Here is an 8,411-nt window from a genome sequence, read left to right as displayed (position 1 = left end):
TTGGGAGCCAAAGCATGATCTGCTGCGTCACCTGCTCCATGCCGTAGTGAGCTCAGTCCGTCGCCTGCTCCATACCGTAGTGAGCTCAGTCCGTCACCTGCTCATGCCGTAGTGAGCTCAGTCCGTCACCTGCTCCATACCGTAGTGAGCTCAGTCCGTCACCTGCTCCATGCTGTGGTGAGCTCAGTCCGTCACCTGTTCCATACTGTAGTGAGCTCATTCCGTCACCTGTTCCATACCGTAATGAACTCAGTCCGTCACCTGCTCCATGCTGTAGTGAGCTCAGTCCGCTTTTCGCCGCGCTGCCTCACCATCGCGAGACGCGTCGCCCCGCCTGGCGGTAGCTCTATACTGCCAGCCCGTTTGTGGCCGTGCTGGCCGGGCTAACTGACACGACCCTGCGTCAGGTCGGGACACTGGCCCGGCCCCGCGCCGCGGGCGGGACACCGGCCCGGCCACGCACCAGGGTCGGGACAAGAGACGCTACTTTCCCCAAAATATCTGCCCGCAGCCCAGCCGGCCCGCCTAGCTAGTGATCCGGCCCACAAAAAACGCGTCATGTTACGGTGCTGGTAAGTCTAACCTGAAAATATAAAGTTATTGCAACTTGCATTTTATAATTTCACTTTCATTTAAGACCTTTACATAAAGTGTGCATAAAATGGCATGTAAGTGGCTAAAATGTAGCATCGTTTGTCTAACACCGGCGCTGCTGCTCAGAGAGTGGCAATCAAAATATCTGTACAATGGAATATATAATGCACCAAAGTAGATCTTTAACAATGTAATAGCAGTTTCAACTACAGGTGAGAAGAAAAAGGTTGGAAATTAAATTTACCTTTCACAAAATTTTTCACAGATATCATTCACCGTTCTAACTCACTCCAATAGACCACACGCCATTTATTCTAAATTGCATGCATCAAATAATAACGTTGCACTAAGTACAAAGTGATGAATATTTCAGGTCACAAAGTGTCAGTTCAGTACAACGTACATCAGCTCAATCCGCCTACTACTGCGTCACAATTGCACAATGTCATATCTCTATCGAAGAACCAGAACCAGCCTCCTACACGGTGATTGCTGTCCTTAAGTGAATACGTCATACAGCAACATTACATAAAAAGCACATGGTAGCTGTGAAATGATCCACATTTCTTTCTTACCAACATCTACGTTCCAGCGAGTAACCGTCGCCGCGCCGCTTGTGGAATGCGGCATAAAGACAAGGATAGCGATCATATTTTGTCAACAAATATTCGCCCCTCCAGTGACATCACTGACATTTAGCGATATCATTAAAACAGACATATTGCCGCTGCTACCAAAGAACTTCAATGATAATAAAAATTTGTAAACACATTTTCCAGGAACCCTGTCTATAGTTCACATAACCTGTAGGCCGCAGCTATAGAACTTTATCGAATGTCTCATTGGCGTCATATGTTGAAATTATTTTTTACGCACAGAACTGCATGCATACACATATTTCGCAAGGATCAAATGCATTTGCAAGGAAGATTATGCACCTAAATAAGACGGTGATAATAACCTTATCCGTAAAACGACTAGGAAAATGGGGAGATAAATGCATTGGCATTTTGGCTACATGCCTTTCTCGAAACGAATGTCGTCAGAAAATTTACGATTACCTGCCGATCCTACTCATTTTTATTCAATTTTCTTTTGTTTTGAAACCGCAGGCCACAGTTCTAACAGACCAGCAACATTTAGGTGATTAAATAAGAAGCGATTGCCAGCTATTGTTACTACGATGCTGTTTATACCCAACTAAGAACCAAAACACGCAAAAATGTGTACATGAAAACGAAGTCAACAAAACAGGCATCATGCATTATGCATCATTCATATATGCAAACGACTCCAATTAAACAGGCATCGCATATCACACCTCAGGCATCGCTCATGCATGTCAACGAATTCAAGCTGCCCCGCATCACACATCGAGGCATGGTCGCATCCGCATGATCCGTCATGATGAGCCCTGGACGTAAGGTCTGGTCGCCGACTTCTTATAAGATCGATTCACTTATTTTCGTGTCTAGATGGTCCTGATCTTTGGAATACATGTATTTATTATCATAAGAAGCTGGCGACCCGACCACAACGTACAGGGCTCATCATGGCCGATTATGCAAATGTGATTAGTGCCTTGATGTGTATGCATGTTTGCTTAAAGTCGTTTACATGCATGAGTAATGCCTGACGCGTGATGCGCGAAGCAAGTTCAATTAAAATCGTTTGCATGTATGAATGCTGTTGTATAATGCGTTATGCGCGTTGCCTGTTGCTTTAATTTGTTTGCATGTACACCCATTTTCGGGCACTTTAATTCTTGGTTGGATATACACCGTATCGTAGTAATGGCTGGCACTTGCTCCTGGTTTCATCCCTAGACATTTGGTGATTTATTAAAACTCTGCCTCTTTGTTAAAAGAAAGAAAAAATCAGGTAGGATCGGTAAGGAAGACAGTGGTAATAGCCTTATTCCTTGGAGAAAAACCAGGAGAATGGAGATAAAGATACCTTGACATTTCCTCGACATGCTTTTGCCGCAACGAATAGAGAAATGAATAAAATTTGCCTGCCGATGATTCTTCCTGATTTTTCGGATTTTTTTTTAAACAGCGAGCCTTAGTTTTTACAGGGCACCAACATTCGGGGGATTAAACAAGAAGCAATTGTCAGCCATTACAACGATACAGTGCTTATCTAACTGAGAATAAGATTACGCGAAAACATGTGTACATGAAAACAAATTAAAAGAAACAGGTATCACGCATCACGCTTCATTCAAACATACACGCGAATTGAAGTAAACAGGCATCACACATCACACATCAGTTGTACATGCAGGCGATTTCAATTAAACAGGCATGGTGCATCGCGCGTCAGGCATCACTTACACATGTAAAGGATTTTAAGTCAGCACACATCACACATCAAGTTTCACGTTTTATATCCGTTTGCATTATCAGCTGTGGTGATGTCTGCACATTAAGGTTTGGTTGACGACTTTTTATTAGAATAGGTTCACTTATTCTTCTATCTGGATGGTTCTGTGCTCTGTAGATGACTCTGAGCTCTAAAAGGGGCATAAGGTTCATACCTCCTTGGATTTTAGCGTGAGCGTATTTTGCCAAAATCGATCACCGAAAAGGGTATTTCTTTTTTTAGCGTCTCGCAGATGTTTATTGCATCTCAAACGAGTGGGGCGCATAAACTCCCCGACATAGACAATGTCCATCCCACGTTTTTTCACACAGTTTCCCCTAACTTCGTAAGCCACGTTTTTTTTGCGTGCAAGCCCCTTGAAAACCAGTCTTGCATAAATGACATCTACTGCCACCAAAGCAATTAGGCTTCGAGATAGAATATTTCACTAGAGACGTTTTTTTAGCTTATTGCCGTTCTTCCAAGCTATTCGTATGCGCAGCCTTGACTTTCCAATGATTTTGATTTTACAAAACATATGCTCATCCATGTACGGTAGCGTCAAAAATCCGTTGTCCGATAGGGCGTGTTCCCGCCTGCTACCACCCATCCCCCAGGCGCTCTAGATTTTTTACTTCTTCCAACCTTCTACCTGAAAGTCATGGAGAATATCCATCGCCCAACAGCCAAGTCCATAGTTCGTTTATGCTCTTTCTTTTCTTTTCACTACTTGATGAGTTGTTTGGAGCCCTATGAAACATGATACGAATTATGTTGTGCTTAGTAGAAGTTGGATGCGCAGATTCGCAGCGCAGAAGCATACCAGAGTTGGTGGGCTTTAAGGGAATATTCCACCTTTATATGGGGTTTTGAACTGAAATAGCCATCTTGAGAACCTTCTGATGCAGTTCACGGCCATGCCCTTTTTAAGATCCAAAGCCCCCTGATTCCTGAGTCACGTGCCCGCAAAAGTGGCATGAGGTTTATTAAGGAACTATTTCAAAGCCACCTATGTAATGATGATGTCATAGAAATGTCATAAGATCGCCGTGATCTTGCAGGCTGTTTTCCGCTTATGGTCAAAAGCAGCATGGCCGCTGATACATTCGCGCAAAAGCGATGATGCGGCACATATGATGCAATCCGCGGAAGGTGATTGACTGATTTTGTTGGTTTTGTTGGTTTTGATTGGTAAGATTTTGCTGCTAAATGTGTGCCGCGAACGTAAGCGTGAGCACTTTCGGGTTGTGCGGCACTCCTCGTCAACGGGCGTTTTTCCTTATATCTAGGCCATGGGTCAAAGTTGTAAAAAAAGAGCTTCACTGTCTGCAAGAAAATGCGGCACCGAAAAAGGAATGGCGCTCTCCCGAATGTTTTCTTCCTTTTCTCTTGTTCTTTTTCTTTGTTTCTTTTTTCTTTCATTTTCTTCCAATTTTTTTTTTCTGCTGCCGCGTTTTTTCTTCTCACGTATTTCTTACGGACAGCCCGGTTGGCGCCGTGTGCACCGGAGCAAAAAATCTTGCACAGGTTTATGGGATAGATGGGTGTTATAAAGTTATGGAAACATTATAGCAATCTTATATATAATATATATATATATATATATATATATATATATATTGCACATTTAGCGCATATTACATGACAAATTTAAATCTTGAACAAAAATTGTGTCCTTCAAGTACAACCTCTTGAGCTGGATTGCCGTGAACTCACGCTGGGACGTTGTTTGGGGGAGCTCACGGTGAAATACGGTGTTATGACTGGAAACCTGTGCGGAAATTGTGAGAAAATCTACCATTTGATAGTCCCGTGAGCTGTGCAAGTGTGGGAGCACACTTATTTACAAGTGTGAATCAGGTCTTGAAAATAGGTATGATCACTGGTATTGGCGTACCAGCGGCTTGCATTGATCTTGATGTGATGGGGAGTGTGCGTGCCGAGGTTTGTACTTCTCCGAGAGAGAGAGCATTGTTTGGTATTCTTTAAGTCTACTGACTCCCAATAACGTGTGATATATCGATACCTGCCTCTATCTTTACGTTCGTGTTGAACAGGACACTGTGGTGATGCTCGGTAAACCGGAAAAAATCACTAGCACCTGTGTGCCAGGGGTGTGCAAAGGCAATTTCCACTTCATTACGATCGTGCCAACATTCTGAACCTATCGAAGAATTACAGCATGTAATTAATACATTGCATTCCATTCTATTAGCAATTCATTTTGGCAGGTAGGTGCTGGTCTACGCACCTCATTAGTGCACATGCTTGGTGTAAGCTCACATGATACAGCTTTGCAGAATTGTCTTTCCCCTAAGACTTCTGAATTTTGTATGCTGGCAAGCATCGCTTGTGAGTCATCAATGTCATAGTCACTGCAACTTGTGAGATGCTGGGTGCTGAGAAAGGTGAAGAAGTATTGCTGTTGATTTCCTGGGTAGCCTTAATAATATTTTTATCATAAGCCTCGTGTGCATCAGCGGCTCCACCACTTCCTCGCATTTCGCCGATCTAACCATAACTACAAGCACTTGTCATGTCTCCAGAGTCGTGCAAGATCAGCAGGTTTGCAGCGTTATCTCACATGTACTATTTTCTTGTTATACTTGTGCTATTACTTGTATGGACAACATGTTTTGTGACAGCAACCTGATGGCTGCAGTATGTGGCATGTCTGTGGAGGCAGAAGACGCGTTTGCATCTTTGTCTCCCATTTTTTGTGGATTTCCAAAACAGGCTGAGTAAGTGATGTCACTTATTGGTTGTGTGCTTTGCTGAAAGTGATTTGTACAATGCATCTGTGGTGTTTATGGAGCTGGATGAGCTCGCGTATTGTACGGTTCAGTGCGAACAATAAAACGCGTGGTAACGATCGGTAGTGAAGTTGTTTATTATTCCAAGGTCAACAGGGGTTCATTTTACATGGTAGCCCGGGAGGGTATGACAATACAGGGGAATGTGAATGATTTTCATTGCAACGATACATAGACACTACATCCCTCCCTTCTTCAGATGATTGCTTACACATAGTCCTTCATCCACACGGGCTGGCGCCGCGTGCGGTGACGCATGGTCGGGGAACACACTGGCGCCGGGCAGAACCGAGGTGTCAGCTTTCCCTTCTTGAATTCAGGGATCAGAACTTAGTCCCCGTTCTGAAGATTCGTTGTCTTGGCCCCACGGTCAGCTTGTTCTTTCATCTTCTTTCTTCGTGGCTGTGTCTGTCTCGCGGAGTTTTCCATCATCCGGATGGGTCATCATCGGAGACGGCAGCATGGTCTTCACTGTGCGACCGTACAGTAGTTCAGCCGGGCTCTTCTGAGTAGTGGTGTGCGGTGTTAATCGGAAGTTTCGTAGAAACTTGTTCATTTCCTGTTTGATCGGGCGTTGCTCGACGACAGCAGCTTTCACAGCTTTGATAGCGTTCTCATGAAATGTTCTGCTTCTCCGTTAGCTCTTGGCTACAGCAGGGTGATCTTGCGGTGCTTGAAACCGATGTAGTCCGCGAACTGAGCGAACTCATGTCCATTGAACGGAGGTCCGTTGTCTGTTCTTATGACATCGGGAATCCCGAACATCGAGAAGATGTCGTCCGGGATGGAGATGATGGTACGAGCAGATTGTCGTACGGACAACCGGGAATCTCGAGTGGTCGTCGATTACAAGGAGATATTCGCCCAATGGGAAGGGTCCACAGAAGTCAGCAGACAGCTCCTTCCATAGTCCAGTTGGGAGCGGCGACATCTGAAGAGGTTCCTTCTGTCGAACTGGTTCGGTGACTTGGCATGCAGTGCAGGTCGTGATGGTCGCTTCCACTTGCGTATCGATGCGTGGGAACCACGATTTCTCTCTCAGGAGTTTATTTGTCTTCGATGCCTTGGTGTCCTTGATGGGCCAGGGCGATTGTCTTGCTTTGCAGCGCAGCGGGGATGACCAGCCGATTTCCACGAAGGATGACGGTGTTGTCTTCCGAAACAGTCAAATCTCCATGGATGGCTGAGAAGCATTTCAGGGCGTCGTAGTCGACGTCGTCTTGACCGGTTTCTTGAGATCGGTGAGTGACGGTGTGCCACTGGTTAGACTTCACCAGCTCGAGGACCTTCTGGGGAGTTCCATCTCTTGTGGTGTAGGTCTGGATTTCCTCGAGAGTCATGCCTATTTATACAGCAGAATTCATGACAAAGTTGATGAAGGCTTTCGTCTGATGGGGCAGGGTGATTCCGTCACTTGAATCGCTGGTTAGTGGATGGCGTGACATGTAGTCGGCTGGGTTGTCCTTCCCAGGTCGGTAGACGATTTCGGGATCGTACGGTTGCAGGCGTAGACCCTGGCGCTCGACCCTCGCTGGAGGCTTCGACGCGGGGTTGCTCCAGATGAGTTGCACCGGCTTGTGGTCCGTTACAGCTTCCACCTTCTGACCGTGCATGTACAGGTGGAAGTGCTCGCATCCCCAGAAGATAGCGAGGGCTTCTCGCTCGGTTTGCGAATACCGGCTTTCCACGCTGGTCAGAGCACGACTTCCGTATGCGATGACCTTGATGTCCCCAGGATTTTCAGGTGTGGTCTGGTACGGGATGGCACGGAGTCCGTGCGGACTGGCGCCTACGATGAGGCACGTATCGTTCTTCTGATCGAAGTAGGACATCGTTCCAGAGCTACTCAGAGCTTCTTTAAGTCGCTGAAAGGAGGTCTCGTGATGGCTGGTCCACTTCCAAGGAGTGTCTTTCTTGGTGAGGTCTCGCAGCGGGCTCGTGAGGTCGGCGTAGTTCGGTATGAACCGTGACAGGTAGTTCGTCACGCCGAGGAAGCTTCGTACTTCTGATGGGTTCTCTGGTGCCTTGGTGTTCACGATCGCCGATACATTATTGAGATCTGCTGACAATCCCTCCGAGGAGAAGGTATAGCCGAAGAAGGTCAGCTTGTTCTGGTTGAAGGCGCACTTCTCACCGTTGATAGCACTTTTTCATGCAGCCTTTGGATGACCTTGGTCAGGGCTTCGTCGTGTCCGGATTGGCTTAAACCGAAGGCGACGATACCGTCAGAGAAGTAGCGGACTCCTTCGATGTCACTGAGCGTGTGCTGGATAACGTTCTGGAAGATTCCGCTGGCTGAGCACACGCCAAAGCTGAGACGCTTGCAGCGGAACAGACCCTTGTGAGTTGAGAAGGTCGCGATCGGTCTGCTGCTCGGGTGGAGTACCAGCTGATGATATCCTGAACGTAGGTCGATCTTGCTGAATACCTCTGCTTCGTTTAGGTCGTGGATGATGTCATCTACTGTCGGAGTGAGTTGTCTCCCTCTTTGGATAGCGGTATTCACACGGCGCATATCCACACACACGCGGATAGCTGTCGAGTCTTGGGTTTGGGGACGCACACGACTGGGGATGCCCACGGCGTCGGTCCGGTGACAGGTTCGATGATGTCCTGTTCCTGGAACGAGTGGAGTTCGTT

General features: G+C 46.4%; 1 pseudogene; it reads right to left on the bottom strand.

The window, feature by feature from the left end:
• LOC119111298 (notchless protein homolog 1-like) overlaps nucleotides 1–8,411 on the bottom strand; it is a 42,505-nt pseudogene that overhangs the window by 10,984 nt on the left and 23,110 nt on the right.

The sequence above is a fragment of the Pollicipes pollicipes genome, unplaced genomic scaffold (assembly GCF_011947565.3).
Source record: "Pollicipes pollicipes isolate AB1234 unplaced genomic scaffold, Ppol_2.1 Scaffold_7261;HRSCAF=8764_pilon_pilon_pilon, whole genome shotgun sequence".
In the NCBI taxonomy this organism is placed as follows: domain Eukaryota; kingdom Metazoa; phylum Arthropoda; class Thecostraca; order Pollicipedomorpha; family Pollicipedidae; genus Pollicipes; species Pollicipes pollicipes.
Note: the sequence above shows the minus strand (reverse complement) of the source record. Positions and strands in the feature narration are given on the sequence as shown.